This window comes from Muntiacus reevesi, chromosome 7, assembly GCF_963930625.1.
Source record: "Muntiacus reevesi chromosome 7, mMunRee1.1, whole genome shotgun sequence".
NCBI lineage: Eukaryota > Metazoa > Chordata > Mammalia > Artiodactyla > Cervidae > Muntiacus > Muntiacus reevesi.
This window is the reverse complement of record NC_089255.1, coordinates 31774392-31791127: the sequence shown is the minus strand read 5'-3', so window position 1 is coordinate 31791127 and position 16736 is coordinate 31774392. Positions and strand designations below refer to the sequence as shown.

Below are 16736 nucleotides of genomic sequence, written 5' to 3'. Positions count from 1 at the left end.
CAGTCTATGTAAACCACTAGTTACAATGGAATGTAATATTCTACCACCGCCAGGAACTCTCTCTGATCTTCTGCCTCTTCTCAGACAGCAAAGAAACAAAGGAAAACAGCCCTTGCTGTGGGTTGAGAAGGGTGTTTGAAAAAGAAAAAGAGACCTCAACTGTGCCCCCCGGTATCCTAAAGCTGTCAATTATAACCATGATTACAATGAAAATACTGAAATAAAAAGTTATTTATTTAGGGGAGCGGGAAAATGCCAACTACATTTTAAAAGGGAGAAAAAGAGAGTGAGAATAACCAAAAAATACATTGTTCAATTTCAACCTAACAATTCTGAAGTTAATGAAAAATAATACAAACTGATGGAGCTCGATTCTTTATATTACAATAATAGAAACGCAGAATGCTTAGCAACCAAAATATGAACAAATTAAGATGCTGAGTGAAGTGGTCAGGTGTCATTGTTTTTGAAGAATGTGGCCTTTGTGGCAATGAGTTTATGAATGATAGGTTCAACTTACATCTAGATCAAAGGTATTAATATTTACACCTTTGCTAATTATGGCAAGGAAGAGATTAATGAAAAATTAAATGTCCCTATCTTTTTACTTCCCCATCACACCAAGTAATGCCTAGTTGAACATTAACTCAACCTGACAATAATATGCTAGGGATGGAGAAGTAAGGGGGATGGGCACCTATGTCTCCTATGCATAAAAAGATTGGTGGTAATCAATAGCCAGGCATTGATTACGGTTAGCAATGAAACTAAAAGTCACATTTAAGACTGTTCTAAAATGACTCATTTTTAGAACTGGGACGAGGGCTTGGGTGCTACGATGCTTGATGCACTAATGATCTTAGGTGGAACATCTTTTGTACATATGAGATGCTATTGCTCCTGTGGTGTGGAAAACAATGGAGCATGAACCAATAATAGCATCGTCATCAAATCAGTATTTGCCAAAAGATCTTGTTTGTGGGGTGCTCTCTGGGGTTAACAGATCAGGAGAAGACAACAGTTTACGAAATTTTGTATTTACGGGGAGTGGGATGATAAAAAACAAAATCCTTCTTCAAGTAGATTTTGTAAATAAAAGGAATTCTAATTTCCCAAGCATTACTGCATGTTGTCCTACCTGAAGATGGGAAGTTTAAATGAAAACTTCTCAAGGTTTGAACTACCCACATACCTGCAAAATTTTGAAACTCAGCAGTTGTTGGTATCATCTAATACTTGTCTTACGTTCAATATGCTAGTAGGCTCACAGAGAGGGGCCCTTATCGACTTTCACTCTTGCTGTTTGTCTTACATCCTTATTAGCTCTTCACAAAGAGCAATCATAATTAAATTCTAAAGCAAAGGGTAAAGTCACCCAAATCATCGCCCAACTGCAAATGACGATGGTAAGAGTGACAATGTTACTCTGCTCTTTTTAATTCCGGTTCGACAGCATTTAACTCCCTGACCTCCTGCGGTTTTCAGTGCCACAGGCTGCTTAAATGCTGTGCAAAAGCATTTCTGTTTTATTTGTTCTAAATTTACTGGTTATTAATTTCACAGTGTGACCTCCTATTCTCCTATTAGTTGGCAAGTTTCACTAGAACCTTCAAAAAGCTAACGATTTCCAGAAAGCTACTTTGTATGTCTCTGTCTTTCCTAGCCCCTTTCTCTGTATGTAAAACTTCCTGTTTCTTTAACCATCCTTGTTAGCCTTTCCTAATATTGATGTTACAGTATTTTATGTAAGTATCCATAGTACTGAGAATATTTTTCATTCCTTTATTTAAAGATTTGCATTCTCTCAACCCCTTTCTTATTTTCTCAAGAATCTCAAGAGAAGCTGCTTTTTTGTTGCAAAAACTGTATAGCGAATTGCTATTTCATGTCGTTGAGTAATTTAAAGTTTTTACTTGGTATTTCTCTCATTCACACAAAGAGGGGGATAAGGAATTACCTCTATTATACTAAGCATAGGAAGACAGTGACAGTGTAAATTCATGTAGCCTAGGATCACTGTAATTTCCTCCCTTTTTCTCTTGGAGTCATGACTTCCCATTCTTGGACTTGATCTTAGAACTTAGAGGGGAAATAGTTTATCTATAGCTCCTCCAATTGATATTAGAACTTAATAGAGAATTGTTGACCGTGGAATCAGAAAATTTATATCTCAACTCAGGGTCTTAGCGGTTTTCTGTACATGAATCCATGAATCTATAAACTGTACTTGCTTAAAAGAATTCCAGGCTCTGGAGGTTTTGTGGCATCTGGGTTCTTTTCAAGCAGCTGCACCTAACTATCATCTTAATAGACCACCTTTGCTCCACCCAGAAGCACTGAGGCAGTGACTTTCAGTACTCTCAACCCAATCTTAATGAGCATACCATTCCTGGCAGCTTTTCAAAAACTCAGCTTCATATACTTACCTCCACACACTCCACCCACAAAGGTTATAGGGGATTTGCACAAGAGTTGTTTCTCAAGAATGGTGAATACTAGAAACCAGATAAAATATTGCTTAAAAGAATGAGTAGCAGTGGTTTCAGACTCAGTTCAGTTCAGTTCAGTCGCTCAGTCATGTCTGACTCTTTGCGACCCCATGAATCGCAGCACGCCAGGCCTCCCTGTCCATCACAAAATCCCAGAGTTTACTCAAACTCATGCCCATTGAGTCAGTGATGCCATCCTGCCATCTCATCCTCTGTCGTCCCCTTCTCCTCTTGCCCCCAATCCCTCCCAGCATCAGGGTCTTTTCCAATGAGTCAACTCTTCGCATGAGGTGGCCAAAGTATTGGAGTTTCAGCTTCAGCATCAGTCCTTCCAATGAACACCCAGGACTGATCTCCTTCAGGATGGACTGGTTGGATCTCCTTGCAGTCCAAGGGACTCTCAAGAGTCTTCTCCAACACCACAGTTCAAAAGCATCAATTTTTCGGTGCTCAACTTTCTTCACAGTCCAACTCTCACATCCATACATGACTACTGGAAGAACCATAGCCTTGACTAGACGGACCTTTGTTGGCAGATTATGATTTCAGATGAAATAGTCAAAAATTTAAATATTACAAAAAGGAGAGTCAAGTCAACACGTTTTCAACCTAGAAAAAGCCCTTATTTATTGCAAGGTCATGGCAATTGAGTTAGAGGAGGAGGGAAAATTGAAAACACTAAAGGGCCAGAGAGTCACTAAGGGAGCCAGTTCCTCCAGAGCATAGGTGGGTGCCTGAGACTTCCTCCTGGGTGAGCCTGCTGCTGCTGTGTTGGTTGCTCAGTCCTGTCCTACCTTTGCTATAAAAACTCCCTCAAGACTTAGAACTTGGCACTCTGAAGCTTAAAATAAAATGTTAACAGTAATACATTGTTTAATAAAATATTTCCTTAGGATATTCTTATTTCACAAATGAAACATGGACACACCACATACTCCATTGTATGTATATGCCATTAACATCACAAAAAGCAGGCAAAATACTAAATACTATAAAGCGCTTCCTAAAATGTATATCCTCCAACGAGTGGATTGTCAAAGTCATCTTCCTATAAAAAAAAAATTGCATGTAAATGATTTCAATTATCCAAACTTTTTAATATCTATTATTTCATGTTATTCTCACTATGTCATACAGTTGAATTACTGTTTCACCCCCAGTTTTTAAAAACTTGGGTGAAAAGGAAGGTGGTCTTTGGATGACTAAGGCAAGAAAGGTTTGATAGCCCAAAGGTAATGAAGATGGACCCTGACCCAGGGATCAAACCTGGGTCTCCCACATTGTAGGCAGATTCTTTACCATCGGAACCACCAGGGAAGCCTGAAGATAGGCCAGGCTCTCCAAAATGGGATATTCCAATCCTTCCCTCTTCTTTCTACCAGATGAGGACTTATTTTTAGGACTTCATTACAAGTAGCATAATTCTATACTAGGCAAATAAAAATGGAACAAGTATGCCATTTTCTCTCCAAAACACACCATGAAGACTATTTAGTATACTGCTATAAGCAGCTTCTTCAATTTTCCAGGATTTCTATTGGAAACAAAAATGAATAGAGACATTGGTAAGAGTCTGTCATGTTAGGGTTATTCTCGGTTTGACTGATGGACTATAAATAATAAACAACTATTAGTAAAGCATCATTAAATTGGGGACAGTGAGGTTCTGTAGGAGTAGGGTTGGGACCAGTGCTAAATGAAATGTCCAAATTAATTCTCCCATGGAGAAAGTAAATAGCTGTGAGCACCAAAATAGAAAGAACTGCAAGCCCAACAGAAGATCTTAAGTGGAAAAAATTTAAATGGAATAAGATTTACTTTAAATTAATCTATAATAACTTGCTCATGGGAAAGAAATTCCTATCTGAGTCATAACAAGCAAAATCATTCTAAAAGATGAGTAAAGAAGAAAAAGGAATGACTGTAATGATTAATATTTTCTGAACATTGACAATGAACAAATCATTGAAGAAATGTTTTAAGTTAAAATCAAGTCTTCAGAATTTTACCATTTTAAAATAAACTATGAATTTTGATCCCAAACTATTATTATTTTATGCTCGCCAGTCTGCTAAAATAAATTACTTCCTGGGAGTTCCCATCCATGACTTGAAATCATCTGATCAATAGGTCCACCTTTATTTGATGCCTAGAGCTCAAAAGCAAATGACCCCCCAAGGTTGATAAGATCAACTCTTTCTAAAGTCCAAACAAACCCATTGCACTTAAATCCCTTCTCTTCAAAACAGAAAATAAAGAGCAGTAAACTAGTTCCAAGGGAGGAGAGTCTGGTTTAAGCTCTGAAAGCATCAATCACAAATAAATGGCAAACACAAGATTGTAAACTTGGAAGTAGCTGGTATTGCTTATTTTTTTACTATTTCAGTACGCAGATCACAAAAGATTCTCATAATTGTCAGACAGTCAAGTCAAAATTAAGAGAATTTGAACTGATTATTTGGCAATTTTGACAAGAAATGAAAATGAAAGTTTAGCAACATGCCAAGAAGTCATGTGCTAATAAATTCATTTCTTTCTTCCTTATATATAGAACCATTTACTGGTTATTATACCAGCATGGCCTCAGTTTTTACTGAGGGTGGAGGGCGGAGATACAAACAGGAGAACTGAACAGGAGCTAAAACTGGCAGTAAACTTACAAATTAATTTAGCCTATTCTTAAGAATGGTTTAGGTAGTTAATATGATCATATATACTAATTAATAGATCTTTTTGAGACTCTCTCTCTCCCTTTTATGTATTAAATAAATATCTATTAAGTACAGTAATTATACAACTACTTGTAAAACTCTCAGGAATGGGGAAGAGCCACACCTCTAAGCCAGGGTTGCAGTGAGCAGTTCTGAGGCATGCAGAACAGAAGGGAATCAGGCACTTCAGGGCAGAGAGCTTTAATCAGTGAATAATCCATAGTGAGCTGTCAAGTTACAAAGTGTAATCATTTCTAGCTGAAACTTATTTAAAGTTTCCATTCTTGGTACAAAATAGACAATGAAAAATTGAAAATATTTGCATTTCCACAGAAGGCATTTATATAAATAAATAATAAGTGGTTCTTTTTAGCTAGTGTTCAAACCTCCAACAAGTATTGGGGTTGAAACACGATGATTTGAAATCTTTATGAAAAACTAGGTACTCATATTTAATTTTGTAACTATCCATATTACTCTCCAATGCCAGCACTTTCAGATGTCAGTAAACAAAAGTTACTGGAATATAATTTTTCAGGATCTTCCTTGGCAACAAATGACTTTAAGAAGCTAACTATACCACAGTAGTGATGTCTTGGATGACTTCAGCTCACTGCACTGAAATTGGACTTTTGGACAACTTTCGCTGCTCTAGATCAGCCCAAATTCTTGCACTGTAAGTATCATTAATAATTATTACAGGATAATGCTCCTGGATATCAAGGCATTTGAATGTCTGGATTAAATTTTCCATGCAGAGAGTTCAAATTGATGAAACTCATTATAATTTTGTGGAGGTGCCCCTAAGTTAGCAAAAAGAACTCTACCAGAAACTGTGCTTATACAATAGGATTTTTTAAATTAATTTTTATTGGAGTATAGTTGATTTACAATATGTGTTAGTTTCTGCTGTACAGAAAAGTGAATCAGTTTTATACATATAACCACTCTTTTTTTAGATTCTTTTCCCATACGGGTCATTACAGAATATGGAATAGAAGTCTCTGTGCTGGCCTGGCCCTGAGATGGCCGAACGTGCCGCGGGGGGAGTCGGCGCTTGGAGGACCCAAGAATATCTAAAGCCACGGGGAAAAATGGTGGAAAATTCACTGTCGCCATTGCCAGAAAGAGCGATTTATGGCTTTGTTCTTTTCTTAAGCTCCCAATTTGGTTTCATACTGTATCCTGTGTGGGCTTTTATTCCCGAATCTTGGCTAAACTCCTTAGGCTTAACTTACTGACCTCAAAAGTATTGGGTCATTGTTCTGCCTGTGTATCTCCTCATTACCGTAGTCATCGGTTAGGTCCTCTTATTTGGAATAAACATGATGAGTACCTCTCCACTCGACTCCATTCATAATATCACAGATAACTATGCCAAAAATCAACAGCGCAAGAAAGACCAAGAAGAGGCCATCCCAGCACTAAGAGATATTCCTATTAGTGAAGTAAACCAAATGTTCTTTCTTGAAGCCAAATAACTTTACACCAAAAACTTAATTGTATGTGAACTAACGCCAAACATTTATTATGAATTTTTGACATTAAGGTTTTGATCATACTAATTTAAAAAAAAGAAGAAGAAGAAGTCTCTGTGCTATATAATAGGTTCTTAGCATATGTGAACCCCAATCTCCCGATTTATCCCCTCCGTCTCCCCCTGGGTAACCATAAGTTTATTATCTGTGACTCTATTTCTGTTTTGTAATTGCTTCATTTGGGCCATGCTATGCTAAGCTGCTTCAGTCGTGTCCAACTCTTTGTGACCCCATGAACTATAACCCGCCAGGCTCCTCTGTCCACAGGTTCTCTAGGCAAGGATATGGAAGTGGGTAGCCATGCCCTCCCTCCAGGGGATCTTCCCAACACCCAAGGATAGAACTCCTGTCTCTTACCTCTCCTGCACTGGCAAGCAGGTTCTTGACCACTAGCGCCACCAGGGAGGTTTTTGAAAATTATTTTCCTCTTTAAATTCCATTGCAATGTCAGAAATACACTCTGCTATGAAAATATGTAACCTTGATTTCAAGGTTAATATTTTGGCCTGACTGCGTGATTATTTTTGGAGGATATTTATTACACCTGAAGTCATCAGGGGCCAATTCTGCCTCAGGCACTGTCTGTAAAGATGCTTTGAGGATAACACCCTCAATGGAAGCAGGCATAGTCCTCTCCTGTGTGTGTTGTATCTTCACTCCACATAGGATAGACTCCTCTCAGTGAAGGCAACAGAAGCTTACAAAGAAACAAAAATGACAGGATCTGTTACTAAGTTCAAGTTTGTACTGCTCAGGGCACAACAGACAGATAAACTGAGAAAAGAGTTGTTGGAGCAAAAAATAAAATCTTTATCCAGAAAGCCAGCAGACTGAGAAGATGGTGAACTAAGTGTCCCAAAGAACTATCTTCTCCAAGTTAGAATTCAGGCTCATTTTATCCTAAGAGCAGAGAGGGTAAAGACCTGGTTCCAGCCAGACTCCAGACGGGATGTGTCAATTTCTTCCTTCCTTCAGTCATTCACATGTGGGCCTGGCCAAGCTGTTTCCTGTGAGCTAAACAATGGTTATTTTAGCTTAAGCTTATTACCTGGGAGGCAAGATTCCCAGAGATGGGCCATTATGTCTAATTTAAATTTATAGGCAACATTCTTTTAGTGATTAACTTGTAATAGAATACAAAGGTTCTTCCCTATTACAGATCCAAGCATCCATGGATTGCAAATTTCTCATACTTAAACAGTTCTTACCTGTTTGTAAGTTCAGTCATTCAAAATGGTTTGCATTGTGGAGCCCAATTCTCTCTACTATTTCAAAGAGTAGCATGATCTGAGAGCCTTTGATGATACTTGATGTAATGAGGTCATCAAACAAGATTTGAAAGCACCTCGCCCACAATACGGGAAATGCAATTTCAGGATATGTTCCAAAGAAAACCACATTAAGAAGCAGAGAATGGGCAGAGGGTGGTATATTTTATATCTACTTTGTATAGATACAGAATAAAACCACATGGAAGATACTTTTTCAGAATTAGGAACATCCACTCACAGTGTTTGTCGTGAGGTCCTTCATACTCAAGATGGCACTGAGTCGAAAGTCCGATCAGTCTCTGGATGTAAAAGTTACAAACAGTAGTGTGACCCTGCATATAAAAATGATCATGGGGAAAAAAAAAAAATGATCATGGACTGTCCCTGAAAGGCATGTATTCCCGATTCCGAAGAAATCTAGTTGGGAGTCTTAAATAATCATTTTGTATCTTGTGAGTGTTCAATGTTAAATTCAGAAATACATATGAAAAAGATTCAAGAAACATTAATCAAAACTATTGTTTCACATAATAATGATCAGCAAGGTGCATATTTCTAAATCTAAGTTAAGATACTTTCTTAAATGAGTTAAAAAAGAACTGCTTTACAAACCTGCATCAAATTAGGAGGTATTTGTACTCTCAAGGAAAATATTTACAGTGTCATTGGGTATGATGGGTAAATTTTTGTTTTCATGATATATCTATCTGAAATGACAGTGACTCCAGAGCCCTCTTTCTTTACCCTCATTCCTTTTTGGATCATGAGCAGCCCAGACAGGTCTGACAAAGTCATAAAATCAGGTAGTAAGAATGGAATGCATCGTAGGTTCTTCTTTATTTGTCATAGAGTCAGGCCCTTAATAAAAGTTCATTTATTTCCTTCACCTCTTCACCTCTTCCCACCCTCCTTCACTCAGTCTATCTATATGTACGTATGTCTTTCTTGTTAGTCACCATCTTGTCTCTGCGTTGCTATATTGTTGGAGGCAGTCTAATCACTTCATGATAAGGTGAACATGATGATCAGCCTCATTTGTGGAATTTGGGATACCCAGTGCAGTATCCATCTGTGCTCTACTTTTTCTAGCCGCATAATGGAGAGCTCACTGACCCACTGTTTTGCAAACAGAAGTTGCAAGAACCAATAACAAATTCTTTAAGGTTTTGTGACCTTTATATAGTCTATGTATGCTTCTCCAGAACCCACAATAATGCCTGTGAAGCTATACAGTACAGTTCAAGGATGACTTCACATCTTATAACACCTGATACATATACAATTTGGGAAGATACTAATATATGCAAGAAAAAATTGCCCATGCTATCTTAGGTCCTCAAAATGAACCTTTCCATAGGGTAAGAATGAAATTATGACAAATTACAAAGACTGAATGCCACTAAGTACCACAAACATCACAAAACTCAGAAAAATTACATAATGGTTCTATTCACTAACTCTCTGATATCTCTAAGATACTGCTTTTGGGCTGCATACTTGTTTTTTTCATTGAAGAGCAGGAAATTTCTTTCTTTCACATAGTATGATTATCAGATACTGTTTTTTATTAGGAGCAGTTTAGGAAAGCTTCAGTTCATTTTGCTCTGTCAATGGCAGTTTTCATATGTTTCATCTTCTGGGGTCACTAGACTCCATGATGTCAAAAATGAGCTAAAACAAAATCCTATACGTTAGGATGTAAAAACAGGTGAGACCACATGGTCATACTCATTGCTCAGAGTCCTATTACTGATTTGTGTCTTAAAACATAAGAATTCTTAAATGCTATTTTGCATGAAAGTAAAAGTTTTAGTCGCTCAGTTATGTCTGACTCTGTGACCCCATGGACTATAGACCACCAAGCTTCTCTGTCCATGAAATTCTCCAGGCAAGAATACTGAAGTGGGTTGCCATTCCCTTCTCCAGAAGATCTTCCCGACCCAGGGATTGAACCTGGGTCTCCTGCACTGCAGGCAGATTCTTTACCATCTGAGTCACCAGGGAAGGCCATGATTTTGCATGATTCACATCAAAGAGAAAAATGAATGTGCCTTATTTTGTAATTGCAGAAGCTGCTTAATCAAGTGGTATATTTCATTTTGACTAGATTTCAATGAGAACTGAACTCTCCACTTGTGATTTTACATATCTAGTGATTGGAAGGATATCCCACAAACTAGTTTTGGCTGCTTACATTCCAGGTTTTCCTCTTTTTCTTCCATGACCTACATCCTCTGGTGTGTGTGTGTGAGTTCTTAGTCGCTCGGTCATGTCCAACTCTTTGTGACCCCAGGGACTGTAGCCTGCCAGGCTCCTTGATCCATGGGATTTTCCAGGCAAGAATACCGGAGCAGGTTATCATTTCCCATTCCAGCAGATCTTCCCAACCTGGGGATCAAACCCGCATCTCTTACATCTCCTGCATTGGCTGGCAGGTTCTTTACCATTAGTGCCCACCTGGGAAGTCCTGGTATCATTAGACAAGTTAATATTACAATTTGACCTCTGATTTTATACCTTGGTCAAGATCCCAGGCGAACTGGTGGAGTGGACAATAAGAGAACTCAGGGTAGCAATTCCTACTCTGAAAGGGTGAGAAAAACCCTAACTACACATAAAAGCAACTGTGAAAAACATAAATAACCCCCTAAACCTAAACCAATTATATAGTCAACTGAACTCTCTCTTTAGCCAGATCCTCCAAAATGTTGATCCAAAACTACCTCACATGAAGGAGTGTGTGACTGATGGGAAGTCAGAATGCAAACATAGCAGTCATAGCTGATTATGGTGAAAATCACTTAATTTGGCAAACTTTCCAAAAGCACATGACTATGGGAACACATTCCTCGAGCATATCCCATGGAAGAGATACTTATGCATGTGGGACCCAAAACAGTAAAACTTCATGGTAATCTGCCTCTACTACAGATATGAGGTCAAACACACTAAGGTCAATTCTTTCCTGGTTTTATGACATTCACTAAGCCAATCCAAACTTTAGCCTCTTCTTCTGGAAAATGAATATGATAAAATGTGCATTATATGCTAGTTCTGACATCTAAATGAAAATTTATATATGTAAACTTCGTATTCTAAGCACTCAGTAATTGGCATCTGTGTTTACTGGTAGATTACATGCTCAGAACTTGTCACCCCTTGTAAGATAACAAAACGTGCTACACCATTACCCAAAATAAAGTTTTGGTTTCCAACCCTCCCACATCTGTTCATTTACTTCATTCTCTTTTCCCAGGACACACTTACCCTTCTCTCAGTTTCTGATTCAAAACCGATGTGTGCATCCTTACAGACCTAGCAGAGATTTCACCTGTTCTTTCTGGTTTTTCAGATTTTTTAAGCACTTGCTGCTGCTGCCGGGTCCATTCTTTGAAGTTTACCATAGCACTCTCCAATGGAAACATGAGGTGGATCACATCTATAATCTTAAATTTTATATAGTCAGTTTAAAAAAAGAAATTAATTTTAATAATATTTTATCTAATCCAATATATCTAAAATATTGTTTGAACATGTAATCATTATTAAAATTATCCACAAGATATCCACATTCCCTTTATCATACTATGTCTTCTAAATTAGTGTATATTTTATAATTAAAGCACTTTCAATTCGCAACAACCATATTTTTTAAAATTTATTTATTATTGAGGTAACAGGTTTATAATATTATATAAATTTCATGTGTACATGTTTATAATATTATATAAATTTCATGTGTACATTATATTTCTACTTCTTTATACACTGTAGCATGTTTATCACCAAAAATTCAGTTTCCATTCATCACTGTACAGATGATCTCCTTTACCCATTTCACCCTCCTCACCCTCCCTCTCCTTTCTGTCTGGTAACCACTACCCTGTTCTCTGTATCTAGGTGTTTGCTTTTGTTTGACCTGGTTTGTTTATTTATTTTGATTTTTGTTTGGTTTTTTGCTTGCTTGTTTTTTATATTCTACATGTAAGTGAAACCATATGATATGTGTCTTTCTCCTCCTGACTTATTTCACTTAGCATAATACCCTCAGGTTTCATTCACATCGTCACAAATGGTAAGAGTTCATTATTTTTTATGGCTGAGTAATACTTCTATATATGTGTATGTATATATCACATCTACTTTATCCATTCATCCAGCGATGGGTGCTTAGGTTGTTTCTATAGCTTAACTAAAAATAACCTCATTTCAAATGCTCAATAGCTATATGTATCTAGCGGTTGCATATTGCATAGTGCATGTCTACACCGGGGGCTTCCCCTGGTAGCTCAGCTGGTAAAGAATCCACCTGCAATGCAGGAGACACCAGCTCGATTCCCCAGTTGGGAAGATCCCCTGGAGAAGGGATAGGCTACCCATTCTAGTATTCTTGGGCTTCCCTGATGACTCAGCTGATAAAGAATCTGCCTGTAATGTGGGAGACCTGGGTTTGACCCCTGTGTTGGGAAGATTCCCTGGAGAAGGGAATGGCCACCCACTCCAGTATTCTGGCTTGGAGAATTCCATGGATTATATAGTCCATGGGGTGGCAAGGAGTCGGACACAACTGAGAGACTTTCACTTTCTCTTCACTTTCATGTCTACACCATGAATAGTTTACACTATACTATTTATTATGTGCTATAGAGTACTATTGTGTTTGCTGGTGTTTCCCATGTGTTTCCCTTTTCCAGTTAGTCTCTGCATTCCTTCAAGAAGAACTCCTCTCAGAGTTCTGTATCTTGGGATGCAGTGCCCAAACACAGTGGTCATTCAGTAAGTTTTGCTGATCAATAATTTGAATGCACTTAAAATGCCAGAAGGAAAAAATACAACAGACAATGTGATTTTTTCCACTTGTGCTACATTTATTGCTCCATAAGTGTTGTTTATTCCAGGATGTAAATTCTCAGAGTATGAGGAATAAAGCCATTTGCAGGCTGGTATTAATAAATCTGCTTTGGTGTTAGTGTGAATAATGCAAGATGCAAAAACAAGAGGGAATAATGTACACAGTAATGCTTTGCTTATGGAGTAAATGATCAAATTAAGGTGCTTCTAGGTACGAATGGAAAGCATTATAATCTCACCAACACACCTAAGAGTTGGCCTCCAGTTTTTCAAATGTTTATTTACCACAGAATATAATAGTTCACTTCTCATTTGCAATTCTGCTGTGGAAGGAGAGGTAGCTTTCAAGACACAACAAGGAAAGTCATACCCAATGGTGTGCCACATCTAATGTGCTACACAATCCTGAGGTCTTTCCAAAAACCTTTGCAATTATTACATGGTAGAGACTGTGTCTCATCTCCGGGCAACTTTTTAAAAAAAATTTGGATAAGAAGTTATTCAGAGCAAATATAAGAGAATTTCAGATCATATAAACCCAGGTTACAATAATAGTACAGATTCACATGGAACCTATATTTGCAAACCTAGTCTTTGTCTCTTATGGGCATGTAAGAAAGCACAGTCTATAATATGGAAAATGTCCAAATTATGATAAAACGAGCAGAGACTTTTCAAAAGGTATGACTCATTCAGTGAATCACTAAATATCCTGGAAAAGGATATTTGTCATTTTATAGTTATATTGACTTTAAAAAAACACCTTGAAAATACATCCTGATTATCAGATTGACAACAGTCAGTTCTTTCCATATTATATTACAGTATTTGACTGAAAATGTGTTTTCTCTTATTTCCTTTTTCTGTGCATAATCAATGTAAGGGCTTTTTGGTGGCTCAGTGGTAAAGAAGCCACCTGTCAATGCAGGAGACAAGGATTTGATCCCTGGGTCAGGAAGATCCCCTGGAGAAGGAAATGGCAACCCACTTGAGTGTTCTTGCCTGGGGAATCCCATGGACACAGGAGCCTGGTGGGCTAGAGTCCATGGAGTCACAAGAGTCAAACACAACTTAGCAACTGAACAACAATAAAGGTAAAGCAAAGTAGAATATTCCAAAAAATGTCTGCTTTCATGTTGAAAAGCTGCCTCCCTAACTTAGCCTACAAAATACGTTCACAGACATAACAACTAAAGGCAATCTTAATTACTTCTCAATGTTAGAGCATTTCGTTTTATTTTTTTGAAAGGCTGACACAGTGTTTATTGAATTTCATTTTTCTATTTTCAACTGAGATCACTTCTACAATGCTCTTTTGTTAATCTACATGGGTACTTTATTTCTAACAAGTGTAGCCTTACTATAAATGGGCTCAATCATACAAACACACACACACAGGCACATGCTCACTGTTTTAAAACGGTAGAGCATACATTATACTCCTCCTATAAAGCCAGCTTTGATTAAAACCCGCTAGTGTCAAAGATTGGTCTGATTTTGAAGATGAACCAAGATACTGACTGTATGATTTCAAAATCTATTCTAGCCATTTCCTGTGATAGCTTTCCTATCATAAGCTTGAGCAAACTTCACATTCCCCATCAGGTCTTTCTGAATACAGACTCTTCTCCATTCTTTGAATTCCCTTAGAAACTCCCAGGTGCACACAATCTTGATGTGTATTGTAATCTTCTACTCACTGTGGTTCTTTTTCCACATCCCTACATCTGAGCTCTACAATACAATCATCAGCTTCTTAAAGTCATAGGTCATGGCTTATTCATGTCCTGTAGCTTTCAGTAGAGCCTTGGGTAGAGTAAATATTCAATAAATGTGTTAGAATGCATGATGATTTTGATCATAATTTACAGGAATATCATTCAGCAAACCAGTGATATGTTAAAGCAAAGTCGGCCATTATGAACATATATTAAGAATTTTCTATTTCTATCTATTCCAATTCCATCCCTTGGCTATCTTTTTACATAAAAGTACTCAGTGTTTCATCAGCATTTTCAACTCCAAAACTCAAGTTGAATTTATTTTAAAAATTAAAATCCAATGGGTCTAATTATATCTAGCATCAAACTAAGCTTTTTCTCCCTTACAGTTACATTTTAAATGTTTTTTAGTATCTAACCATGCTAAGATGCCAGTGTACAAATACATATCTACTGTGGGTTTTTTCCAAATTTAATAATATCCTGAAACCTAATTTTGTGTATTGGATTCATTTAAAATGTGGTTGCTACTCAACAATTTTAGAGGAAACTATATTACATCAGACGTAACATTTAAACTAAACCCAGAAGTTAAGACTCTATAAATAAGAAAAACAGAAAGACTCCCAATAAGAAGCATGAAAGCCAAAGGAAGTTAACATGCAGCACAAAGTCACTTGGCCTTGTGAATACTCCGCCCAATGGATTCAGCTGGAAGAAAATGAAGCGTGTGAAATGCACAGGCGAAATGCAAGTGTGTGGCCTTACTGATGCCAGGCTACAGAAGTGACTCAAGAGTAAGAGGCCATTGATGAGAAGAAGATTTGGATTAACCATGGCCTTGAAGTTAGCCCTGGAAAGTGAGTAGCACTCAGTTGTGGGAGGTGCATTAACCTCTTCAGACCACTAGGGTTCAAAGTGTTCTATAAGGGGTAATTTATTAAATGGGTCCTAATTGCTTGGTAATGTACCTTCCCAAAGTCGCCTCTCTATGCTATGATTAGGCCTGGGATTTGCCAAGTGCTGTCATTCTCTTTGTAACTCCATAATGTAACACTAAGAAGTGGGGCGCTGATCCATCGGACAGCTACATATCTAATCGGGGTCCAGAGTCTGACCAACAAAGCCAGGCAACCTTTCATTTAACCCTCCAGAGCGAAAACAGAGATTCAAAAGTGATACACCTTGTAGTAAAATGCCTTTTACTAAACATACATACATTTTAATAGAACATGGATAACTGGTTTTATTGTTTTGAAAAGAAAAGCAGATTTTTAAGATTTGTGAATTTGTTCGTTCCTAAACTATTTCTTTAAAATATATAAATAATCATGCTTTTTGTTTTCACCGTCTACAAATAAATTTTCTTTGCCTTATTGCCTATGAAAGCCAATCAACGTTTCTTTCTTACTGGGTTCCAACACGAAACCGTATGTTTTCACCAGTCATCCCCTTGCTATCACTGATACACACCAGGACCACTCGGCCACTGGCTTTGCTAATTAGCAAGGCCAGCAGAGGGAGTGCAAGAGCATTGTTACAAAAACAAAAATCAAAAGTACTTTAAGTGGTAACAGTTAGAAATAGAAAATCAAACTACAGAGAATAAGACAGCAGAATTTAAATATGGAAGCAGCCTTGGTAATATCACAGAGACTATAAGCTAGAACCAAAGAGACAGGGCTTAGACATATTTTTATATTTGTGAACTCATCGAATATAGCTGTGCCTCATTTTCTCCATCTTGAAAATGGCTATCACAGTAGCTTCCATTAAGAAAGGCTTTTGTCCTTAAGAAAGGGTGATTACTTAAAGATTGAGAATTATTGTCACAAGAAAGAAGCTGATGCCATTAATTTTGACTAAGATGAAAAACATCTGGGAAGAATCCCGTAATGCCTTAAGAACAGAGATTTGATATTAGATCATGGAGTTGGACACACATCTTTCCAAGATAAATAAATAAAACGGTTAGGCTTCAAAGTATTATGGGGATGCCTTTTCATGAGAGAGAAATTATATATTCTAATCCCATACAATGTTTTACAACCTATTTCCAGACCATTTAAAGAAGTTACATATTTTCCAAACATGTTTTCAAGCTATTTGTTACAAAAGAATTCTGTTTCAATCTGCCACTTAATGGCTTATGGTT

General features: G+C 37.4%; 1 pseudogene; it reads left to right on the top strand.

Annotated features, from left to right (window-relative positions):
• The first annotated feature begins 6222 nt into the window (after positions 1 to 6222).
• LOC136172606 (phosphatidylinositol N-acetylglucosaminyltransferase subunit P pseudogene) overlaps positions 6223 to 16736 on the top strand; it is a 32330-nt pseudogene continuing 21816 nt past the window's right edge.